The following is a 24176-nucleotide window of genomic DNA, read 5'->3' on the forward strand; positions in this document are numbered from 1 at the left end:
AGCGATCCCTGGCTCTGAATGCCAGTATTTCAAAATTCCTTGCCTTTGAAATGCTGTCATTCCGTCTGGTGGAGACGGAGACTTTTAAAAACCTTATGGCGGTGGCTGTCCCACAGTACGTGGTTCCCAGCCGCCACTACTTTTCCTGGCGAGCCATCCCTGCCCTGCACAACAAAGTGGCGGACAAAATCAGGTGTGCACTGCGCAACGCCATCTGTGGCAAGGTCCACATAAGCACCAATACGTGGACCAGTAAGCACAGGCAGGGACATTATATCTCTCTTACTGCACAGTGGGTAAATGCAGTGGTGGCTGGGCCTGAGGCGGATAGCAGTTTGGCGCATGTCCTTCCACCATCAAGGATTGCAGGACGTTTCTCGTTGCTTCCTGTTGCCTTCTCCTCCTACTCCACTTCTTCCTCTACCTCCTACTTATCCGGTCAGCGTAACACCTTCACCACCAACTTCAGCACAGCCAGGGGGAAATGAAACGACAGCAGGCTGTTTTAAAACTCCAAACCGCACAGGAGCTGTGGACGGGCATGGAACAATAGACCAATGAGTGGTTGGTGCCACTAAGCCTCAAGCTCAGCCTGGTGGTGTGTGATAACGGGCAAAATCTCGTAGCAGCTCTGGGCCTAGCCAGTTTGACACACATCCCTTGTCTGGCACATGTGCTGAATTTGGTGGTGCAGAGGATCCTGAAAAATTACCCCAATATGTTAGAGCTGCTGCAGAATGTGCGGGCCGTCTGTGCGTGCTTTCGGCGTTCTCACTCTGCTGCTGCTCGCCTGTCTGCGTTGCAGGATAACTTCGGCCTTCCCGCTCACTGCCTCATATGCGATGTAACCACAAGGTGGAACTCCACCTTGCACATGCTGGAGAGACTGTGAGAGCAGCAGCAGGTGATAGTGGAGTTTCAGCTGCAGCATGCATGGGTGAGTCGCTCTGCGCAACAGCACAACTTTACTAACAACAAGTGGGCCTCCATGCGGGATGTGTGTGCCGTGTTGCGCTGTTTCGAGTACTCCACCAACATGGCCAGGGCCGATGACTCCGTCATCAGAGTTACTATACCACTTCTATTTCTCCTTGAAAAAACGCTTCGGGAGATGATGGAAGAGGATGTGGCACAGGAGGAAGTTAGATCATTTCCATGGTGATCAGACCAGTTATTCACAAGTAGTTCGAAGGGTGGGTTCCTGCGCCAACAGAGGCCAGGTACACAACTGTCCAGCCAGGACACAGTTCTGGAGGATGAGGAGGATGATGATGAGGAGGAACCGTGTTCACAGCATAGTGGCACCCAAAGCAGCTCATGGACATGACTGGAGCTTGGCTGGGGGGATACAATGGACACAGACGATACACCTCGCACAGAGAACAGCTTGTCGTTGCCTCTGGGCAGCCTGGCACACATGAGCAACTTGCCAGGTGGTGGCTGTATGTAATCAGACTTAAGGTGAATTAGATGGTTGGGAGTTAAAGGGTCCAAACTTGTTGGATGTTATCAACTGTAAGTGGATGACTGTTAACAATAGACATTACTTCATAGAATAGGGTCCTAAGTGAAGCATCATCTATTCTTACGGCGTTCTTTTTCAACACTGAACTTAACACATTTCTCGCAGTTCTGATTTTTCTTTCCCAAACTCCTCCTGTATGGCTCGCATGTGGAGAATTCATATGAAAATCACATGTTTCTCTAACAAATACTCAGTTACTTTTTCTTTATCGATCTCTTTTAGAGCTTTCTTCAATTCATTCTTTGCTCCGACAAAATTAGATCCTTGGTCAGATCTAAGCTCTCTGACGGTACCTCTAATGGCTATGAAACATCTTAATGCGTTGATGAATGCGTCAGTTGACATATCCTCTAACATTTCCAGGTGAATTGCTCTGGAGCTCAGACATGTAAATATTAGTCCATATCCCTCTTGAACTCCTTGCGGTTCTGTTTGGTGATGAATGGGCCAAAACAATCCATTCCACTATAAAGAAATGGTGGTGATGGGTTTACACGATCTGCCGGTAAATCTGCATTCTTTGCTCTTCAGTAGGTCTACGTGCCTTTCTGCAGACTACACATTTACTTATATACTTTGCTATAACTTTGCTTCCTTTCACAATCCAGTAACCACCTTCTCTCAAACAGCTTTGGGTAAAGCTTCTTCCTTGATGCAAGGATATGTTGTGGTAGTGATCAATAATCAATCTTGTGAAGGTAGAGTTTTTGGGTAGAATTGCTGGATGCTTCACTCTGCTAGGTAACAATGCATTTCCCAGTCTCCCTCCCACCTTCGAGCTACTATGTTTATGACTGTATTCCATTTTGAACATCTGGCTAGTCTTTCAAGTATGTCATCTTAACACTTGGCAGCAGTGCTCAATGTTCGTACAACTTTTACTTCTGGATCACCGATAGACAATTCTGTGTAACCTTTACTGGGCGTGATTTCCTTTTCCCAAAGGAACTCTGGACTGGTAAACCAGTTAGAATTTTTCAATTCTGTTACATTCAGGCCTCTTAAAGCATGATCTGCTGAGTTATGCTTTGTGTCAATGTGATGCCAGTGTTCCGGATTTGTTATTTACCGAATTTTCTCAACTCAGTTAGCGACAAAGATATGGAATCTTCGAGCTTTGTTGTTTATGTATCCTAGGACAACTTGTGAGTCTGTCCAAAAATATTCTTCATCTATTTTCAATTCCAATTCTTCAGAAACTTGCTTACTGATGCAGAAACAACAGCTGCTGTCAGTTCAAGTCTTGGTATTGTCTGAATACTGGTAGGTGCAACTCTGGCCTTACGTATAACCAGGGCACAGTGTATCTTTTCTTCTCCTATTACTCTGATGTAGGAGCACTGACCATAACCATAACTACTGGCATCTGAAAAGTGATGATGTTCTATTTTCTTGTACTTTCCGAAATCACGAGGTACAAAATATCTGGGTATCCGAACTTCTCTCAAGTTTTGCAAGTCTCTTATCCAACTCTCCCACCTTGGCCTCAAATTTTCAGGTATGGGCTCATCCCATCCCAACTTCTGTTTGCATTATTCTTGCAGTATTTCTTTTGCTCTGAGGATTCCTGGGGCCAAGAATCCCAATGTATCAAATATAGAAGCCACTGGGGAAAGAATGGTTCGTCTAGCTGCAACTTTCATTTCAATAGATACTTCAAAGAAGAACTTGTCGTTCTCTACATTCCATCCCAATCCAAGTACATTCTGAACTGGAAGATGATCATAATTGAGATCTACATTCTTCATTGCTGCTGCACGTTCAGAGTCACTGATGGATTCCAGTACCTCTCTGTTGTTTGAGATGAATTTGTGAAGGTGCAGGTTTCCTCATGCACATAACTCTTGGCTTTCTTTCACTAGTTTGATTGCAGATTCTGTAGACTCTAGACTTATGAGACCATCATCTACATAAATGTTTATCTTCAGAAAATTTGCTGCTGATGGGCAATCCTTTTCATTCTGATTAGCTAGGTACTTCATACCATAATTGGCGCAACCTGTAGATGATGTTGCTCCAAACAAGTGTACTTTCATTATGTATTCTGCTGGCTCTGTATCTGTATCTCCATCCTCCCACCATAGAAACCTCAGGAAGTATCTATCTTCATTTTTCACATGAAACTGGTGAAACATATTTTCAATGCCACACATGACTGCTACGGGATACTTTATGAATCTACAGAGTACTCCAGGCAGAGCTTGTAAGATCTGGTCCTTTCAGTAGATGATCATTCAATGCAACACCATTGTACTTTGCTGAGCAATCAAATACTACTCTAATCTTATCTGGTTTCTTTGAGTGGTAAACAACTTGATGTGGGATGTACCGCATTTCTCCTTCTTTAGGTTTGTTATTAACTTTCTCTGCATGTCCTTCTTTGAGGATGCCTTCCATGAATTTCAAATAATCCTGCTTGAATTTGGGATGTCTTTCCATCTTTTTCTTCAAACATTTCAATCTTGCTAGGGCAAGATTTCTGTTATTTGGACAGAGGAGGTCGTTCTCTAAAGGATAAGGGCATTTCAAGATGACCTTGTTGATTCTGCTGAATACTTTCTTCTAGAGTGTGTACGAACTTTATGTCTTCTTGTGATACACTCTTTTCTTTAGAACTTATGTCTGCAAAGTCAGATTCAAGTATCTTGATTACTTTTGCTGAACTTACAGTTGGTAACTCTTGGACAGATATTCGATGAGACAATCCTGTCACCTGTCTTGAGTTTGCGATCTGCTGTTTTCCTCCAACAACACCCCATCCTAGATCAGTTTGAACAGCGTAGGGTTCACTCTTTCCTTCTGTGATTACCTTTTGTGGTACCTGAAGGGTTAAATAGAATAAGCTATATGATCTGTAGGAATGACAGGGTGTTGGGTGACATCATACTAGAGGGTGAATGTATTTACTTTAGCCTTATGTCCATATATAGAATTGGTTTTACTTAAGTACTATTGTATATGTGAGCCACACCTGTTTCCTGTATGTATAAGAGGCCGTATGGTCAAGATTAAATCAGAGCTGTTTCATTGAGATAGTTCTCCAGACGCCTGTATTTGGAGACAGAGGAGGAATCAGGGTGCATTCAGAAGCAGATTTCTTTCAGCTGGGGGCTCTGTCCGGGATACAACATACAGGAACTCGGTAAGTATGGAAAATTCCTGTCTTTAAGGACTAGGGACATTCCGATGCTTTCCGAAAACTCACTGTTTTTTCTATTTTGAATCCACTTCAGACACACTGAAAGGAATAGTATCTACAGTATCTTTAGTGAAGATAGATTTTAAATAGACTACTGGCCAAGTCTAAAAGATAAATTCTTTAGGGAAGTATTTAAAAGAGGAATTCTTTTGGGAAGAATTCAAATATTGTCTGCACCGTGATTTCTCTTGTCAGCCAATTTCTATTGCTTCTTATCTGTCGCTTTTATGTTATGATGTTATGAAGCATTAAGTAATTTTATTTTATGTTGAAGGTAAGCAGCAAATGATACTGTGAAAACTGTACTAACTTTATTGTGTGTGTCCTGGAAGACCGTAAGACGCCCCACCACTCTGGCGAGGGGAAACCCACTAACCCAGAAACTGGTGATCGCAAGTGACGCTTTTAAGGGATAATACTAACAGTCAGTTGAGAAGGAAGTTAAGAATAGACATAAGTCCTCTCTGACCCAGTTGACAGGAATTGTCGGAGCCTTTATGGTTCAGTACAGCCAGTCCTGGGGAGAGTTTTGCTCTGCCTCCGTCTTAATTAAGTTAAAGGAAATGGGTGCAAAGCAAGGAAAGGTCTCTCCACCCCCTCTGTATGTATCAGAAACATGTAAGGATTATGTAGCCCGGGTCTGTGGTACTGATTATTATTTAGTTACTCCCTGGGTGGATAATATGGCAGGATGGACAGAGGGGATGAAGAGTATAAATTTGTTCCCTCAGGAAGGGGCTAATGACACCTTCCATATGGATATGGTAAAATGGTTATGTATGGGTAACACTGAAGCTTACCCATATTATGGTCCAGACCCCCAGTGGGACATGCTGTATATGAAGTTGGGAGAGGAAAATTGGCTTACTTATGCACCATCTTTGTAACGGGGTGCCGAAGGCGCACTCGGTCTCCCATCAGCTGCGGACCTGCTGCTTAGCTTCGGGAGCGAGGATCTGTGTTTGACCTCGTTCCCAGGGCGGCTTTGTTAGCTGGGAGGCTCCCTGCTCCTAGGTCTGCCTTGAGCGCCGAGCTGATCACTCGGTGCTCGACTGGTCGGTCTGTCGGTCATGTGACGCTGGACACGCCACATGACCCTCACTCCCCACTATAAATACAGGCAGCCTGCTGGCCACAGGTTGCCTGTTAATTTTAGGTTCCTGGCGTTTGTTGGATACCTGTATACTTACCTGATCCTGTTCCCTGACGATCCTTTGCCTGCTCCTCCTGTACTGCGCATCCCTCCTGGTATTTTGACCTCGGCTTCCACCCGACTATTCTTTGCGGACTCCTTTGGTACTTCTCGACTCTCCTGGTATTTATGACCCCGGCTTCTCCTGACCATTCTTTGCTTATCCCTCTGTACTGCGTTGTCCTCTTGGTTTTGACCCGATCCATTCACTATCCGTTATTTGTCTTGTCTGTCCTTCCCACGCGTATCCTAAGTTAGGGACTGCCGTCCAGTTGTCATCTGTCATCAGGACTCGTGAGGCAAGTAGGCAGGGCCAGGGGTGAGGGTGGAGCGCAGTGGTCACTATCCTCCCCCCTGTGTGTGTGTACGTGACTGTCACAGATTAACAGGCCCAATAACCACTGTATAATGAATCCTCTGGTGACCCTGACTGACCATGTCTCTAATCTGACGCAGATGTTGCAGGAGCTAGGGGAAAAACTTCGTACTTTTGAGTTAGGGCAAGGTTCTTCCACTCCTCAGGCCTCCAGTCCGCATTTTGAGCCCCAGATTAAGCTTCCAGAACCCTTTTCTGGAGACCGGAAGAAATTTCTCTCTTTTAAGGAGAGTTGCAGACTTTACTTTCGTTTGCACCCCGTGTCCTCTGGCCCCAAGAGTCAACGCATGGGCATTATCATTTCCCGACTACAGGGTGATCCCCAGGACTGGGCGTTCTCTTTACCTGCTGCCGCCAGTTGTTTAACTTCTGTGGAGGGGTTCTTTCAGGCCCTGGGTACCCTCTATGATGAACCAGACAGGGCTCTGGTAGCCGAGACGGCTCTAAAGGCACTGGTTCAGGGCAATCTACCTGCGGAGGATTATTGCACCTAATTCAGAAGGTGGTGTGTCCGGTATCCACCCCAACAGATAAGTTGTTTGTTCCCGTACAATTTCGTCTCCAGCTGTTGGGTGAGTGTCACGATTCTGCCTTTTGTGGACACCGGGATGTTGAGGGCACTAATGATCTGGTTTCTAGATCTTATTGGTGGCCCACTCTAACTAGGGATGTCAAGTCCTACGTGTCAGCCTGTGAAGTTTGTGCTAGGTCCAAGACACCTAGGACTCACCCTGCTGGTAACCTATGACCCCTACCCATTCCCAGTAGACCCTGGTTCCATATCTCGATAGACTTTATAACTGACCTACCGCCGGCGGAGGTTAAGACTGTGGTTTGGGTAGTGGTCGATAGGTTTAGCAAGATGGTCCATTTCATTCCCCTGGCTAAACTCCCGAATGCCAAAACCCTGGCGTCTATTTTTGTGAAAGAAATGGTTCGATTTCATGGTATCCTGTAAAATATTGTTTCTGACAGGAGTGTGCAGTTTGTGTCCAAATTCTGGAGGGCCTTCTGCCAAAAATTTTCAAATTTCATTGTCTTTTTCCTCTGCCTACCACCCTAAGAGTAATGAGCAGACTGAACACCTTAATCAGTCTCTGGAACAATTCTTGAGGTTGTATGTTGCTGATGACCAGCAATTATGGGTTAAATTTCTTCCATTGGCTGAATTTGCTTTGAATAACCGTGTCAATTCTTCTGCTGGGGTTTCACCTTTCTTTTGTAATCATGGTTTCCATCCCCGTTTTCATTCTGGGTCATCTGTCTCCTCCTCTAACCCTGAGGCGGATAGGCTCTCCTCTGAACTGTGCACAGTTTGGGCCTGGGTTCAATCGAACTTAGAAAAGGCTCAAAGTTCTCAGAAACTCAAGGCCGATAGGAGACGTTCAAGGGGGGGTGAATTTTCAGGTTGGGAATAAGGTATGGTTGTCCTCCAAGAATCTCTCTCTTAAGGTAGATTCTAAAAAGTTTGCTCCTCGTTTTATTGGACCATACAAGATCACGGAGGTGATTAACCCGGTATGATTTAGGATGGAGCTGCCCGAGTCATTCCACATTCATAATGTGTCCCATAAATCTCTACTTAAAAAATATTTTGAACCGGTAGTACCATCGAAAGCCTCGCCTCTGCCAGTTTTTGTTAATGATGCTGTCGAGTATGTGGTGTCTAAAATAGTGGATGTCAGGAAGGTGCGTAATTCCTTGCAGTACCTGATTCACTGGAAGGGGTATGGACCTGAAGAGAGATCTTGGGTACCTGCCAGGGAGGTTCATGCTCCTAGACTTGTTAGAAAATTTCATTTAGAACACCCTGAAAGGCCATCGCCTGAAGTCTTGGGTCCGGTGGCCCCTCGTAAAAGGGGGGGTACTGTAACGGGGTGCCGAAGGCGCACTCAGTCTCCCATCAGCCGCAGACCTGCTGATTAGCTTTGGGAGTGAGGATCTGTGTTTGACCTCGTTCCCAGGGCGGCTTTGCTAGCTGGGAGGCTCCCTGGTCCTAGGTCTGCCTTGAGTGCCGAGCTGATCACTCGGTACTTGACTGGTCGGTCTGTCGGTCATGTGACGCTGGCCATGTCACATGAACCTCACTCCCCACTATAAATACAGGCAGCCTGCTGGCCACAGGTTGTCTGTTAATTTTAGGTTCCTGGCGTTTGATGGATACCTGTATACTTACCCAATCCTGTTCCCTGACGATCCTTTGCCTGCTTCTCCTGTACTGCGCATCCCTCCTGGTATTTTGACCTCGGATTCCCACCTGACTATTCTTTGCAGACTCCTTTGGTACTTCTCGACTCTCCTGGTATTTATGACCCCAGCTTCTCCTGACCATTCGTTTCTTATCCCTCTGTACTGCGTTGTCCTCTTGGTTTTGACCCGGTCCGTTCACTATCCGTTATTTGTCTTGTCTGTCCTTCCCGCACGTATCCTAAGTTAGGGACTGCCGTCCAGTTGTCCCCTGTCATCGTGAGGCAAGTAGGCAGGGCCATGGGTGAGGGTGGAGCGCAGTGGTCACTATCCTCCCCCCTGTGTGTGTTCTCCCCCCCGTGTGTTTGTACATGACCATTATAATATTGGTAGGACAGACCAAATAAAAAGGTTAAGAAACAGAAGACAAAGAACCAGGAGGGATATAAAAAGAAACATGCGACTTCCGGTTCCGGCGCTCGCATGTGAGGCAGCAAGAGAAGAGAGCTCCGTGCCAGTGAACCGACAACAAGACCGCAAGCCCTGACAAAGGGGTGTAATCCCCGCTCACCTGCCGTGTACCTCCTCCGGTGTGGATGGAGAAGTATCTGACCAGGAGCGGCACAAGTGTGGGAAGCCCGGCACTTCGCAGACACGCAAAGACTGCAGCTGAGGACGACAAGATGGCGGGCGCTGCAGACCGCTTCATGCGCTCGGCCAGATCCTCATCCCAACCCCCTCCCGCCACCTTGAAGGTTAACGAACCGGAATCCGATCCGGAGACGCTCGACCAGGAGCCTGAGGTATTACGAGGGCTGGGGGTTGGATGTAAAGCCCTGGCAGTAGAAGTTGCCAAACTTTTGGCCCCGGATATCAAAGCAGCGCTTGAGGCCGCGGTGGAGACTACGCTAACGCAGCTACAGGCTGATGTCTCTAGAAACTCGTCCCAGATTTCTGAGTTGGCGGACAAAATCAACTCACTAGAAAATGATTTAAGCCAGTCCCAGATGGAATTACAGGCTGTGCTAAGATCTACTGCTGGTATACGGGACAAACTAGAAGACCTAGAAAATCAATCCCGGCGCAGTAATGTGAGGATTATTGGACTACCAGAGTCAGTACCTGCTAGTCAGCTGGTCTCGATCTGTTCGGTGGACATACCTAAAGCCCTAGGGATCCGCAGCCCTTGTGTAGTGGAGCGGGCGCATCGGGTGGGCCCAATGAGGCTGGAGCAAAATGGCGAACGCAGTAATGATCAATCTGCGAGGCCCCGTCCCACTATTGTCATGTACCTAAATTACGCAGAGAAAGCGGATATCTTGGGACATTTCAAGAAAAGAGGAAAGCTGATCGATGTTAGAGGCTATAAAGTTCTGTTGTTTGCGGAAGTCTTGAGAAGAAGAAGGGCTTTCTCAGCGATATGCTCAAGCCTTGTAAAAAAGAAACGAAAGTTTGCTCTAATATACCCGGCGTTATTGAAAGTTTTTAAAGAGGATGGCTCATCAGAGTCTTTTGAGACACCAGAGGAGGCTGAGAAATGTTTGAACATGTTAACCTTACAGGACACTGCGGAAAGGTCCCCTGCACGGATTACACCATCAGGAAGAACTCCGTCGCCACAGAGAGACAGGCCAGCCTCACAAAGGCCGCGATCACCGCGCTGGCGAGGGAATGGGAATCGAAGTCATGAAGACCGACGTTCCAGAAGGGACTAAAATGATAAAAACCGGTTCTGAACTTTTTGATCCTACAAGAGATGGTAGTTATGTTCAACAGCTATAGCATATGATGCGGTTGGTCTATTTGCTGTTTAACTAATTGACTATGTTATACTGAATTTCCATGACTCTCATGGGCGCGTTTTAGTCAGCTTTGCAGCTGAATCGCCTTACATGATTGACTTGGAAATACAAATTGAGTGTCTGCCTAGGGGATGAGTGGAAGACCTCTTTTTTATGTCTACTAAGCAAAGATTCTAAAGGTTGACGGATGAAGTTAATATATAGTCTGGTGAATAGAGATACAGGAGGTGGAGAGATAGCGAAATCTCTAAATAGGCGAGAAAAAAGTCAGAGATTCATAAGTTCGCAATCACCTTTGGTGATAAAGTGGTTATTGTGTTTTTTGTTCAGTTGGGAAGGGAGGGAGTTGGGCTCTTATAGCACTACAGATAATCTACATACACGTGGTAAGGGAATTAGTGAGGTATCAATATGGTCAATATAGTTACCTGGAATGTCAAAGGTCTACGCTCTCCACATAAGAGAATGATGGTTCTACGTCATTTGAAAAAATTACATGCGGATATTGCCCTGTTGCAAGAAACGCATCTAGAGGCAGCAGATTTTAAGAGAATGCAGAAACTATGGGTGGGAGAAGTGGTAGGATCCCCATCTGAGGGGAAGAAGGCAGGAGTACTTATACTGCTGCATAAAAAATTGCACTATAAAATTCTGACAAAGGAGGCAGATGATAGCGGAAGACTGGTCACCTTAACCATTGAAACCCCTGCAGGGACACTATCAATTTATAATGTTTATGCCCCCAATGCACAAGCAGGTCCTTTTATTGGGAATTTAGAAAGACGGATTCTGCAAGACCCCAACAGCCTAGTACTAGTGGGAGGGGACCTAAACATGGTACATTCGGTCCTAGAGGATAGAAAGCGAACAAAGGTTGGTACAAAAGATAAACAGAGCATACTTTCCATACTTCCAAATATGTTGGAAGTCACTAAATTAACAGATATCTGGAGACACTGCAACCCGTCGGAACGGGCATATACTCACTTCTCTCACTCTCAATGTGCTTGGTCGCGGATAGATTACTTCTTAGGATCCAGTCTAATGACCACCAAAGTGGGTGAGGTGAAGATAGAGGAGATGGTGATTTCTGACCATTCGCCAGTATCATTGAGACTGAGAGAGGTTATTGCAAAAGGGCAGGATATTTTATGGAGGTTATCGGGCTATTTGGCCATGGATGAAACTTTCAAGTCCAAACTACTAGGGTGGTGGAGGGAATATAAAGATACGAATGGGCAACACCAGGATAATCCCCCCCTTTTTTGGGACACGGCTAAGGCTGTATTAAGAGGAAAGATCATTTCTTACACTTTAGCCCAAAAGAGGGATTTGCGCTCCAAGATGTTAGAAGCCACAAACAATTTAAGGACGCTCTATACGGAGTTTCAACAAAATCCCACAGAGACCAATAAAACTAAATGGGTTACGGCCAAACATAACTACGACCATTATGCAGAAAAAGTAGAAAGGGTCCATGCTGATCACTCTTCGGCTTATTTTTTTAAATTTGGTAACAAGTCGGGTAGATTACTGGCTAGGCTTGCACAAGGGAGAAGAACACAGATACCACCTCCCAAACTACAAACAGAGAAGGGGGACATATCTAGTGACCCAAAAGTCACACTGGAGATTTTTAAAAGATATTATGAGCAGTTATATACCCAAGATCCTTGCAATATTACGGAAGGTCGCGCCTTCCTAGACTCAGTCTCTCTGCCGTCTGTTGAGGAGTCGGATTTGTCAATGTTGAATGGTCCCGTTACAGAACAAGAAATTAGCTTAGTGATAAAATCCCTACATAACGGGAAGGCCCCGGGACCCGATGGTTTCCCTGCGGAATTTTATAAAGCCATGGGCCCAGAGATAGTTCCTAGCTTGCTGAAACTATTTGAGTCTATTATTCAAACTCGTACGGTGATGCCTTCAGGAAACTTGGCACATATTAAATTGATACCCAAACAAGATAAAGATCCCACTCTTCCGGGATCCTATAGACCCATTTCCTTGATAAATCAGGATTTGAAAATCCTAGCAAAAATAATGGCAAACAGACTGGCTAACATTATGCCCAAGATAATTGGTTCACATCAAGTTGGATTTGTAAAAGGTCGGTCAGCCACAATTAACATACGAACTGTTCTGGCAGTGCAGGACTGGCTCCTCAGGAGGCGACAGACGGATGAGATGGGAAGAGAGGCTCTTTTGGCTTTAGATGCCGAAAAAGCCTTCGACAATGTAAATTGGCAGTGGCTAGATTTAGTATTGGATAAAATAGGAATTCAGGGTCCTTTCCGGGCCTTTGTTCATGCAATTTACACCACACCGCAGGCAAGGATCTGTATTCCTGGTTGGTTGTCTGCTCAGTTCCAGCTGCAGAAGGGGACGAGACAGGGGTGCCCGCTTTCCCCACTTTTGTTCGACATTGCTCTGGAACCACTTGCTAGATACCTGTTGAGCTCGGGGGTTTATGAAGGAATAAAGGTGGGGAATAGGGAGATTAAACTGACATGCTTCGCGGATGATATGCTTTTATTTTTGCATGATCCCACTAAAGATCTGCCAAAAGTCCTAGAGGTCCTTAATAAAGTGCGAACTTTTATGGGATATAAGATCAATGTGGCTAAGTGTCAGCTGTTACACATAGGGAAAGGAACAGGAGTGAGGTTCGATGATGGTCTGATTACCATAGCGCGAGACCATATAAAGTATCTGGGTATTAAAATAGCCAAGTCCCCAACTAAATTGTACAAATTAAATTACGACCCCTTGATAGCTAAAATTATTCAAGAACTACAGAAATGGCAGGAACTCCCACTGACATTATTAGGGAGAGCGAGCCTTATTAAAATGACGAGCTTTGCCAGGCTCTTATACCCGTTGCAAACGGTACCGCTTCTATTGAAACACACGGACGTTAACAAACTACAATCCGCGTTTATAACTTTCCTTTGGAAGGGAAAAAGACCCCGTATTGCATACAGGAAACTGTGCCTTTTAAAATGGGAGGGGGGTTTGCAATTACCTGATATCTGGGGTTATAACTTGGCTGCACTATGGCGGTATGTACGAGATTGGGTGGGAGGAACCTCACACTACGCTGATAGGGCTTTGGAGCAGGAACTTGCATCGCCACTTGAACTACATGCTCTATTGCACACAAAACTTTCATTGCTCCCACAGGAAGCCAAACAGGCTTTGATATTGAGGGATACAATAGTGACGTGGAAACATGTCAGAAAATTATATAGACTACCAATCTATATCTCATCCTACATGCCACTATGGTCCCTCCCATCATTTCCGCAGGGAAGCTCTAACAGATTGTTCCAGGAGTGGCGTAGGAAAAATGTGAGGAACCTTGGCGATCTTTTGACGGCAAATGGACTAAGGATACTGTCTTGGGAGGAAGTGCGAGCCAAGCACTCCATACTACCAAATCAGTATTTACAATATTTGCAGATACAGACATTCTGCGCAGCCCAATCGAAAACTCTTGGTACTGAAACATCTGTTATTAGGTTTGCCAGTTTAATGAACCAAGGGGGCACTGTGGATAATATCTCCACACTATACAAGAAATTGATGAATGTCAAACTCGAAGGGGTTGCGCAGACGGTTTTCAAGGAATGGGAGAAACAGATAGCTGATGGCAAACTTACCTTTAAGATACGGGAGGGGATGGATAAAATTAGATGTGCTATCAGTAGTGAGCACTGGAGAGAAACTCAATTCAGGATAATCCACAGGGCAACATATGCCTATAACTTATCTTATGATAATGCACCAGCACATTACTTGAGACACTGCCCCAAATGTGATTTATACAAAGCTGACCTTCTACACGGGATTTGGGGATGCAGTAAACTTAGGTCGTATTGGGAGCAAATCTGCGGATATGTTAATGACACCTGGAAGGTTGAAGTCAAAGATACACCTCAACAATGTGTTTTTCAATTCATTCCTAGGGACCAGGAGGAGGTGGATTCACCCATAGTGGGCACCAAGGGGCCTCATGTACTATTACTTGCAGCAAAGAAGTGTATTTTGAGGAAGTGGCTTCAACCCCAGATGCCCACTTTGGATGAAGTCATAGGCACGGTGAAAGTGCTCATGTATATGGATCGGTTAGATGCGGAGCGCAACAAGGAATTATCCATAAAAACCTTTATTCATAAATGGAGGCCGTTCATTGAGAAATCACTAACAATGTATGAAAAAAAAGAAGTTATTAGACCATTTGTGGATACGACATGGTACATGAAAGCGAGATTGGCAGGTAGCTTGGGAGATCTATTGATATAGCTCAGGAAGGATACCTTAGATTATTTGTGGTGCTATTCTACACTTTTAATGGTTGGTTGAGTGGAGGGGATAAAGATGTCGAGACCAAATAAATCTGAATCTGCTTCTAGTTATAACTGAAACATATCGGAATGTTCTGAATGAGAATCCAACATCAACATGTCGCTTCGGGTCTTGACTGGTTTTTGTTTTTCGGGGGGGAGGGGAGGGAGGGTTGGGAGGTTTAAAAAATTTAAAAAGAGATCTAGGCCGACCTTTCTTTGGTATGCTATGATTAATGTCAACCTTACATCTTATGGCATGTATTTGTCATGTCTTTTTGTATGGTATGTACCATGGAATGTATTGTAATTCTTCTTCTGTACAAGTCTGCCAAATGCCTGATCTGAATAAAAATTATTATTACAAAAAAAAGAAAAAAAAGAAAAAGAAACATGCGTTAGAAAAAGAATTGACAAGGGGTTAACCTCAGAAGCCCCCTCCTCCCTATTTAGGAAATATCCCACAGATATATCCGTCCCTTTCAAAAGATGACTTAGATTTACCTGCTGGATATACTGCTACCAACATCCAACCACCTACAGCTCCCCAGCTCCCACAGCCACCTCCGCAGTTACCCCAACCTATGCCTGATCAGAGTGGTTACGATCCAACGGCTGGTGCTGTTGGTGATGGGGATGCCATATCTCCCAGGCGCCATAGATCACAAAAGTCTTTCCCCAATCCTGAACATATACCTCATCCTGATGAGGACAATGACCCTGAGGAACAGTTCCCTTTTATGACTGTAGGGAAAACCTTGTTAAAGATACCTATTGAAGTAGATGATATTAATAAGATTGTTAAACACTGCCCTAAACCCTCTTCAGCTTCATTATTTGAAGAGAGCTTGCAAAGGAAGATGTCTAACTCAGGAGGATATGTGCCTTATAATAGATCGAATCGTTGGGCACAATTCCCCCTGGGATTGGAGTAAGGTCCCCTCTATAAGCACTGTAGAGCCCAGGAATACGCCGGATGGAAATTATAAATTAAATACTGAGGCAGGCATAGACACAATGTGGGAAGAAATTAAGTGTGAAATGGAGAGGTGTTTTCAGACTAGGTCCTCGTTGCCAACTACTGTAGCCTGTAAACAAAAATTAGGAGAGTCTGTTATAGACTTTTGGAAGAGGTTTAATGAAGTTTGGACTCTGGAGGCAGGAATGAGTATTCAGGATAATATGCATTCTATGCTCATTCAGACTTTCGTTACCAATCTACAGCCACATCTCCAGCTTACTGTTAAACAAATGATCTCCGAATGGCCTGGTCTTAACAAAGATCAATTCCAAAATAAGTTAATGGAGAAAGATGCGGCGGGTTGTTTTGAAATAGTAAGACCTAAAGAAGCCCATTACCAAACTCAGGATAGGAATTGTCCCTCAAATCAGCCCAATAGGGGAAGTGGCAGAAGAAGGGGTAGAGGGCCATGCTCTGGGAGAGGGGGGAATAATAGAACTCGTCCTGCAGGTTGCTTTAATTGTGGGAAGAATGACCACTGGATCAGTTGATGCCCTTACCCACTCAGGCAACATGCCCAAAATGATACCCAAGCTCAAGGCACCCAACCATATCCACAAGATCAGATCCGAGATCTCCCCCCCCCCCACTGCCACAGCCCCAGAATAATACCCCTCATTTTCTCGTAGCCTGGGGGCAGCAGACATCACAATGAGGATGCCCGGGGGACAGTATCCCAGCATTCACTCTCATCATAAACCACTATAAGGAATCACCACTGATTGTGTGAACCATAGAGGGACGTCCTCTCCCTTTTCTTGTGGATTCTGGTGCTACTAGTAGTACTATATGTGAGGATTATTATAGCGGTCCAAGAGAGAATGCTGAGCCCTCTGTGGGAATGAATGGGATACTGACCAGATCTTATAAAACTCTTCCCCTCTCGATCCAACATCCCTACAAGCACCAGTCAATGTTCACACAGTTTTAGGATCTGTGTTTGTTCTGTTAAAGTTGGAGTTGGGGATTAGCAAGACGGGACACCTACATGTCACATCCTCAGTTATGCCCATTCATGAACCAAAGGATAATTGTTTTGTTATATTTGGAATGCCAACCTCAGGATCCGCTACTTGATCCGGTTCCTCCTGTGGTTTGGGCAAATACTGACCAAGATGTTGGCCTTATCTCTTGTACACCATATAAGGCAATGCTTAAGCCCGGCGCTGCGCCTGTTTATATTAAACAATACCCCCTTTTCCCCAGAAAAAGAAAAGGGGATTGAGTCTATGTTGATGGAATTCCTAGAGGCAGGGGTGTTTGAGGAAATTATTTCCCCCTATAATACACCTATCAACCTAGTGAGAAAGGCTGATAATACCTTTAGGTTTGTCCAGGATCTTAGAGCGGTAAATGCACAGATCATACCCATAGCCCCTGTGGTTCCAGACATACCATCTCTGCTATCAGCTATTCCTGCCCATGCAGAGTTTTTCTCTGTTATTGATTTAAAGAATGCATTTTTTTCTGTCCCAGTTGACAAGGAGACACAGCCACTCTTTGCCTTCACATTTAAATTTCGCCAGTATACTTGGTGTAGAATGTCTCAGGGTTATGTAGACTCCCCAGTAGTCTACTCCATTGTCCTCCAAGTTACACTGCGCCCTTGGACTGCCCCTCATGGTTCTGTCCTTCTACAATATGTGGACGATCTCCTCATATGTAGTTCTATTTGGGAGGCCTGCCAGGCAGACTGTGTTAGTTTATTACTGTGGTTATGTGAATGTGTTCACAAAGTTTCTAGGAAGAAATTACAATGGTGTATGGGAAGTGTTGAGTATTTGGGCTTTGTTCTCAGTAAAGGTGAGAGGAAAATCAGCCATGCCAGAATTACCGCCGTACTGGGTCTGCGGCGCCCACAAACCAAGAAAGACATGTTGACCTTTCTTGGCATGATTGGTTACTGCCTCCAATAGATTGCTGATTGTTCCTACTATAATAATATTCTGAGACAAGCCACTAATACTGATATTCCTGACTTCATTAAATGGTCTGATGACATGTTACAAGCTTTTAGTCATTTGAAATGTGCTATGGTTGCAAGTCCTGGTTTGGGCCTACCCGACTATGGCGTGATGTTTTACTTTTTGCCAGGGACAATTGTAAAACCATGGCGGGAGTCCTGGCGCAAGATCATGCAGGTAAATTCCGCTCTGTTGCTTTTTTCTCAAAATTGGTTCCCGTACAGGTTCAGGGCATGCCTGCGTGTCTCCGGAGTTTGGCAGCCTGTGATATGGTTGCTGAGATGGCCACGCCTATCACTCTAGGTCATCCCACCACCATACTAGGTCATCCCACTGCATACCTCACACAATGTTCAGGCCCTATTGAAGAACATACATACACAACATATGTCAGCACAAAGACTGAGTGGATATGAAGTTTTGTTGCTATCTAATCCTCAACTTCATATCAAATACTCAGGACCCACATTCGGTCCAATGGCTATACTGAATGTCCTACTTGGCCACACGGGAGAGCAGGATGATTTGCCTCCTTCCCATGCATGTACTGAACTTATACATGAACATACCTCACCTAGGCCTGACTTACAGTCCACACCCATTGAAGGAGCACCTGATTTTTTTGTGGAAAGAACCTGTTCCTGCCCTAATGACAACACTTATCATGCAGGATACGCTGTGGTTCAACTCCCTGATGTTATATAGTGTTGAGCATGAATATTCGCATAGTGAATATTAATCGCGAATATCGCAACTTCGATAATTCACGAATATTGCGAATATAGTGCTATATATTCGTTATATCGAATATTCGTCATTTTCTCCATCTGAACACATGATTCCTTCCTGCTTAAAATGCTTGTGGGCCAATGACTCATTGGCCCACAAGCAAGAAATATTCTAAAAAAACGAATATATAGCACTATATCGAATATATTTATTTTTTACGAATATTCTAAAAAACGAATATATAGCACTATATCACATATATTCGTTTTTTAGAATATTCATTTTTTCCCCCCCAATTAGTACAGCTATTTCCCTTTGGCATACTCCTCCCCGACAAGCGTCCCTGTCACCATGGGAACGCCTGGTGGTTAGAATATACCATCGGATCTGAGTTTTCATCTAACTCAGATCCGATGGTATATTCTAACCACCAGGCGTTCCCATGGTGATGGGAACGCTTGAAGTTAAAATATACTGCCAGGGCGCTGTGATCCACGCAATTAACCCCTCAGGTGCGGGTTAATTGCGCAGATCACAGCGCCCTGTGCGCCCTCCCCCCACCTCCCTAGTATTAAAATAATTGGTGACTAGTGCGCCCTAACCCCCCCTCCCCCTAGTATTAAAATCATTGGTGGCAGTGGCCACAGGGTCCCCCCCCCCCCGTCATTGGTGGCAGCAGGAAGTTCCATCAGCAGCATTTACTTACCTGCGGAGCTCTCCTCCTTCTGAGAACTCACAGGTCTATGCGCTGCATATGCCTTCAGCAATGCGCCACATAGACCTGTGAATTCTCAGAAGGAGGAGAGCCCCGCAGGTAAGTAAATGCTGCTGAGTGATTAACTAACCATGGCAGCCAGGACTTCAGTAGCGTCCTGTCTGCCATAGTAAGCGATCAAAGCCTTGCCATTATGCTGGGACTCGATTGGAACTGCCTGCTGCCACCAATGACGGGGGGGGACCCTGTGGCCACTGCCGGGGGGAGGGGGACCCTGTGGCCACTGCCACCAATGATTTTAATACTGGGGGGAGGGGGGGTAGGGCGCCCTGGCCACCAATTATTTTAATACTGGGGGGGGGCGCACTGGCCACCAATTATTTTAATACTGGGGGGAGGGAGCACAGGGCGCTGTTATCCGTGCAATTAACCCGCACTTGAGGGGTTAATTACGCGGATCACAGCGCCCTGGCGGTATATTCTAACTTCAAGCGTCCCCATCACCATGGGAACGCCTGGTGGTTAGACTAAACCATCGGATCTGAGTTAGATCGTGAAAACTCAGATCCGATGGTATATTCTAACCACCAGGCGTTCCCATGGTGACGGGGACGCTTGTCGGGAGGAGTATGCAGAAGGTCAATAACTGTACTAATTGGGGGGAAAAAATGAATATTCTAAAAAACGAATATATGTGATATAGTGCTATATATTCGTTTTTTAGAATATTCGTCATATTGTAAGACGAATATTTAGCAACATAGCGAAAATTCATAAATTACACATATAGACGGAAATTTCACTTATGTAGTGCTATAATCTTTTTTTTTGGTCTAATTTTTTTGTCTCTTTTTGATTCAGAAAGAGACAAAAAAAATTAGACAAAAAAAAAGATTATAGCACTACATTAGTGAAATTGCAGTCTATATGTGTATTTTACGAATATTCGCTATATTGCTATAAGTTTGTTTTTTAGAATATTTGTCATATTCTAAAACAAGAATATATGGCGAATATTCGCAAAATACACAAAATCGCAGTACGCGATTAATTAAATTGCATATTATTCACGATAAATAGCATAATGACAAATATTCAATTTCGATGAATATAAGACGAATATTCAATCGAATATTCGCGAAATCGAATATGGCACCTCCAGCTCATCACTAATGTTATACTGGAATCCTATACCTTTTCAGTCAGCCCAAGCAGCTTAACTGATTGCCCTCACTAGAGCTTGTTGTCTTTTTGAAGGAAGAAATGTAAATGTATACACGGATTCCAAGTATGCCTTTGGGGTTGTACATGATCATCGGGTAATCTGGCAGAGGAGAAGCTTCATAGCTGCAGATGGGAGATAAATCTCACATTCCACCATAGTACATGATCTCCTGGCCGCCATCCAATTACCAAGCAAAGTTGCTATTATCCATTGTAAGGCAGATACTGGTCTCCAAACACACATAGCTAAAGGGAATGCCCCGGCGGATGAGGCGGCAAAAGAGGCTCCTATTAGAATGGCAGCAACAGTTCAAATGCCCTCCCTTGTTCCAGACATTACCCTTACTGATAATCTATTGCTAAGCTTCCAGGATTTGGCTACCAGTAGTGACAAAATAGAATGGCAGTCGGTAGATGCAGTACAAGACCCTGATACAGGTCTTATCTGCAAAGAGGGGAAACCATGTATTCCAGTTGCAAGCGCCCTGATTTTATTTGCACAGTATCATAGTCTTGGCCATAGGGGAGCACAGGCAACCACGGACCTCATTCAGAGAGATTTTTTATACCAGGTCTTATATCAAAAGGTACAATTTTATGTTTCAAGGTATATTATATGTCTCAGAAACAACCCAAATAATTTAAAGAAGGCCTAACACCAGCATCTGAATTACCCGACTTCGCCATTCACTCACTTACAAATTGACATCACCCATATCCCAAAGACAGGACGAAAGCAGGAGTATACCCTGGTAATTGTGGATATGTTCTCTAGCTGGCCGGAGGTCTTTCCTACTACCAATGAAACCACACAAATTGTGGTAAAAATGTTGTTACAAGAGATCATCCCCAGATGGGGGTGTCCTGTTCAAATTGACTCATATTATGGCCCAGCTTTAGCGTCCAGAGTATGTAAGGAGCTATCCAAAGCCCTTAGGATTGAATGGAAGTTCCATCTCCCTTATCACCTACAGAGTTTCAGGGTAGTAGAAAGGATGAATAGAACAATTAAAGAAAAAATAAGGAAAATTACTGGAGGCACGTTCACTAATTGGAAAAAGTTCTTGCCTATAGCCCTAGCAGAAATTAGGATGCAGCCTAATAAGAATAGTGGTTACTCACCATTTGAGGTCCTAATGGGAAGACCCTTCCCCACCCTTTGGAGTCCAAAGGCCCCCGTGATAGAAAAAGGGGATCTAGAAGTAGTACAGGCAGAATATGTGAGGAAACTTGTAGAAACTTTAGATAAAATTGAACGGCCGCTTGGTCTGCCTTATTATAGCACCGGGCCTGCCCAGAGGAGATGAGTTTCTTCTTCGGTGCACCAAATAATCAGTCAGTATATAAAAGAGCTCAGGAGCAAGATCCCTTTGCTCCCGTCCCTTTTTATTCTGAACAGAATAGTATAGTCAGGATGGCAAATGCCCTAAATGTTAGTTCATTGTGCCTTAAAGACTTACAGAGCCCACGGGATCTTATACAAACATGTGTTATTGCTGTGCCTACACTAGTGATGTCCCGAACTATTCGCCGGCGAATAGTTCTCGGCGAACATAGCTTGTTCGCGTTTGCCGCTGCAGGCGAACATATGCGATGTTCGGTCTGCCCCTTATACATCATCATTGAGTAAACTTTGACCCTCTACCTCACAGTCAGCAGACACATTCCAGCCAATCAGCAGCAGACCCTCCCTCCCAGACCCTCCCACCTCCAGGACAGCATCCATTTTAGATTCATTCGGAATCTGCATTCACAGAGAGAGGAGGGAGAGTGTAGCTGCTGCTGATTCAATAGGGAAAGCGTTAGCTAGGGCATTGTTCTGTGTCCACAGACTCATCTGCTGTAAGGACAACATCCAGACAGAACCCCAAAAAGCCCTTTTCAGGGCTGGTACATCAGTGTGCTTATTTTTATTTTTATTTTCATATATATATATATTGCAGTTGCCTGGCTGCCCGTGTGTGAGAGGTTGCTGGCTCAGTCATAGACAGCACTGTGTGCACAGTGCACACCATTCATACATGGTGTGACAGAAAATACCTTGCAGATAAAAAAAAATTATATTTAATATTTTTCTGTGATCTAATCACATTTGCAAGCCCATGTGTGTCAGGCGCCCACACATACTGTATTGTGGCCACTGGCTAGTGGCTGGCTAGGCCTGCACTCATACCGTTACAGGGTGTCATTCAGTCAAATACCTTGCAGAAAAAAAAATTCCATTTAAAATTTAACTGTGATCTAATCACATTTGCAAGCCCGTGTGTGTCAGGCGCCCACACATACTGCATTGTGGCCACTGGCTAGTGGCTGGCTAGGCCTGCACTCATACCGTTACAGGGTGTCATTCACCCAAATACCTTTCAGAAAAAAAAAAAAATATTTTAAATTTAACTGTGAGCTAATCACATTTGCAAGCCCGTGTGTGTCAGGCCCCCACACATACTGTATTGTGTCCACTGGCTAGTGGCTGGTTAGGCCTGCACTCATACCGTTACAGGGTGTCATTCACCCAAATACCTTTCAGAAAAAAAAAATATATTTAAAATTAAACTGTGATCTAATCACATTTGCAAGCCCGTGTGTGTCAGGCGCCCACACATACTCTATTGTGTCCACTGGCTAGTGGCTGGTTAGGCCTGCACTCATACCGTTACAGGGTGTCATTCGCCCAAATACCTTTCAGAAAAAAAAAATTCTATAAAAAATTTAACTGTGATCTAATCACATTTGCAAGCCCGTGTGTGTCAGGCCCACACAGACTGTACTGTGCCCACTGCCCACCACTTATATAGAGTGGCACAGTACCTTGCACGCATAGTAACACTTATCTAATAAAAAATGACAGGCAGAGGCAGGCCACGCCGCAGGGGCCGTCGTGTTCGTGGTGCTGTGATTTCCACTGGCCCTGGAATAATGCCCAGTGTTCAGAGGCCACGTACCCTGAACCCCAAAAATTCTGAGAAAATAGTTGACTGGCTTACTGTCAAGGAACCATGAACCAGACGTACAACAAGAGATAAGTGGAAATAAGAAGGCTTTATTGAAAATCAAGCTGTAAGCAAAAGTCCAAACGGATGGCTAAACCGAAGCAGGGTCTTGCGTAGACAGAGGTCAGGAACCAGAAGGGTAGTCAGACGAAGCCTGGATCAGGAACCAGCAGGGTAGTCAGACGAAGCCAGGATCAGGAACCAACGGGGTAGTCAGACGAGGCCAGGATCAGGAACCAGAAGCAGCAGCAGTCTTAGAAGCATGTGAACACAGGAGGACCAAGCAAGGAACTGAAGCCACAGACCTCCTATATATATGAGCTAGGCATCCAGCTCCTCCCAGTGGGAAGGAGAAGCCGCAGGGTGGGAGGCTACAAGAAACCCAGAAACCAAGATGGCCGCCAGCACATGTCAAACGAAGGAGAACAGTGAGAAGGTAAGACCATGACAGTACCTCCCCCTCAAGGGCCCCTCCTCCGCGGAGTAAGGAACGGTTTCTGAGGGAAGCGTGCGTGGAAGGCTCGGAGCAAAGCAGGAGCATGGACATCTGCGGAGGGAACCCAGGAACGCTCCTCTGGACCATAACCACGCCAATGGACCAAAAACTGCAACCGACCGCGGACCAGGCGTGAGTCCAGGATATTGCTCACCTCATATTCCTCACGATTGCCCACTTGGACCGGACGGGGCCGAGGAACCGAGGAAGTGAAACGATTACACACCAATGGCTTCAACAGGGAGACATGAAACACGTTGGAGATCCGCATGCCAGGAGGAAGCGCAAGGGCATAGGCTACCGGGTTTACCCTGCGAAGCACTCGGAAGGGACCAACAAAGCGAGGCGCCAGCTTGGGAGTGGGCACTCGAAGGTTGAGGTTGCGGGTGGACAACCATACACGGTCTCCG

The sequence above is a fragment of the Bufo gargarizans genome, chromosome 7, assembly GCF_014858855.1.
Source record: "Bufo gargarizans isolate SCDJY-AF-19 chromosome 7, ASM1485885v1, whole genome shotgun sequence".
NCBI classification, from domain to species: domain Eukaryota; kingdom Metazoa; phylum Chordata; class Amphibia; order Anura; family Bufonidae; genus Bufo; species Bufo gargarizans.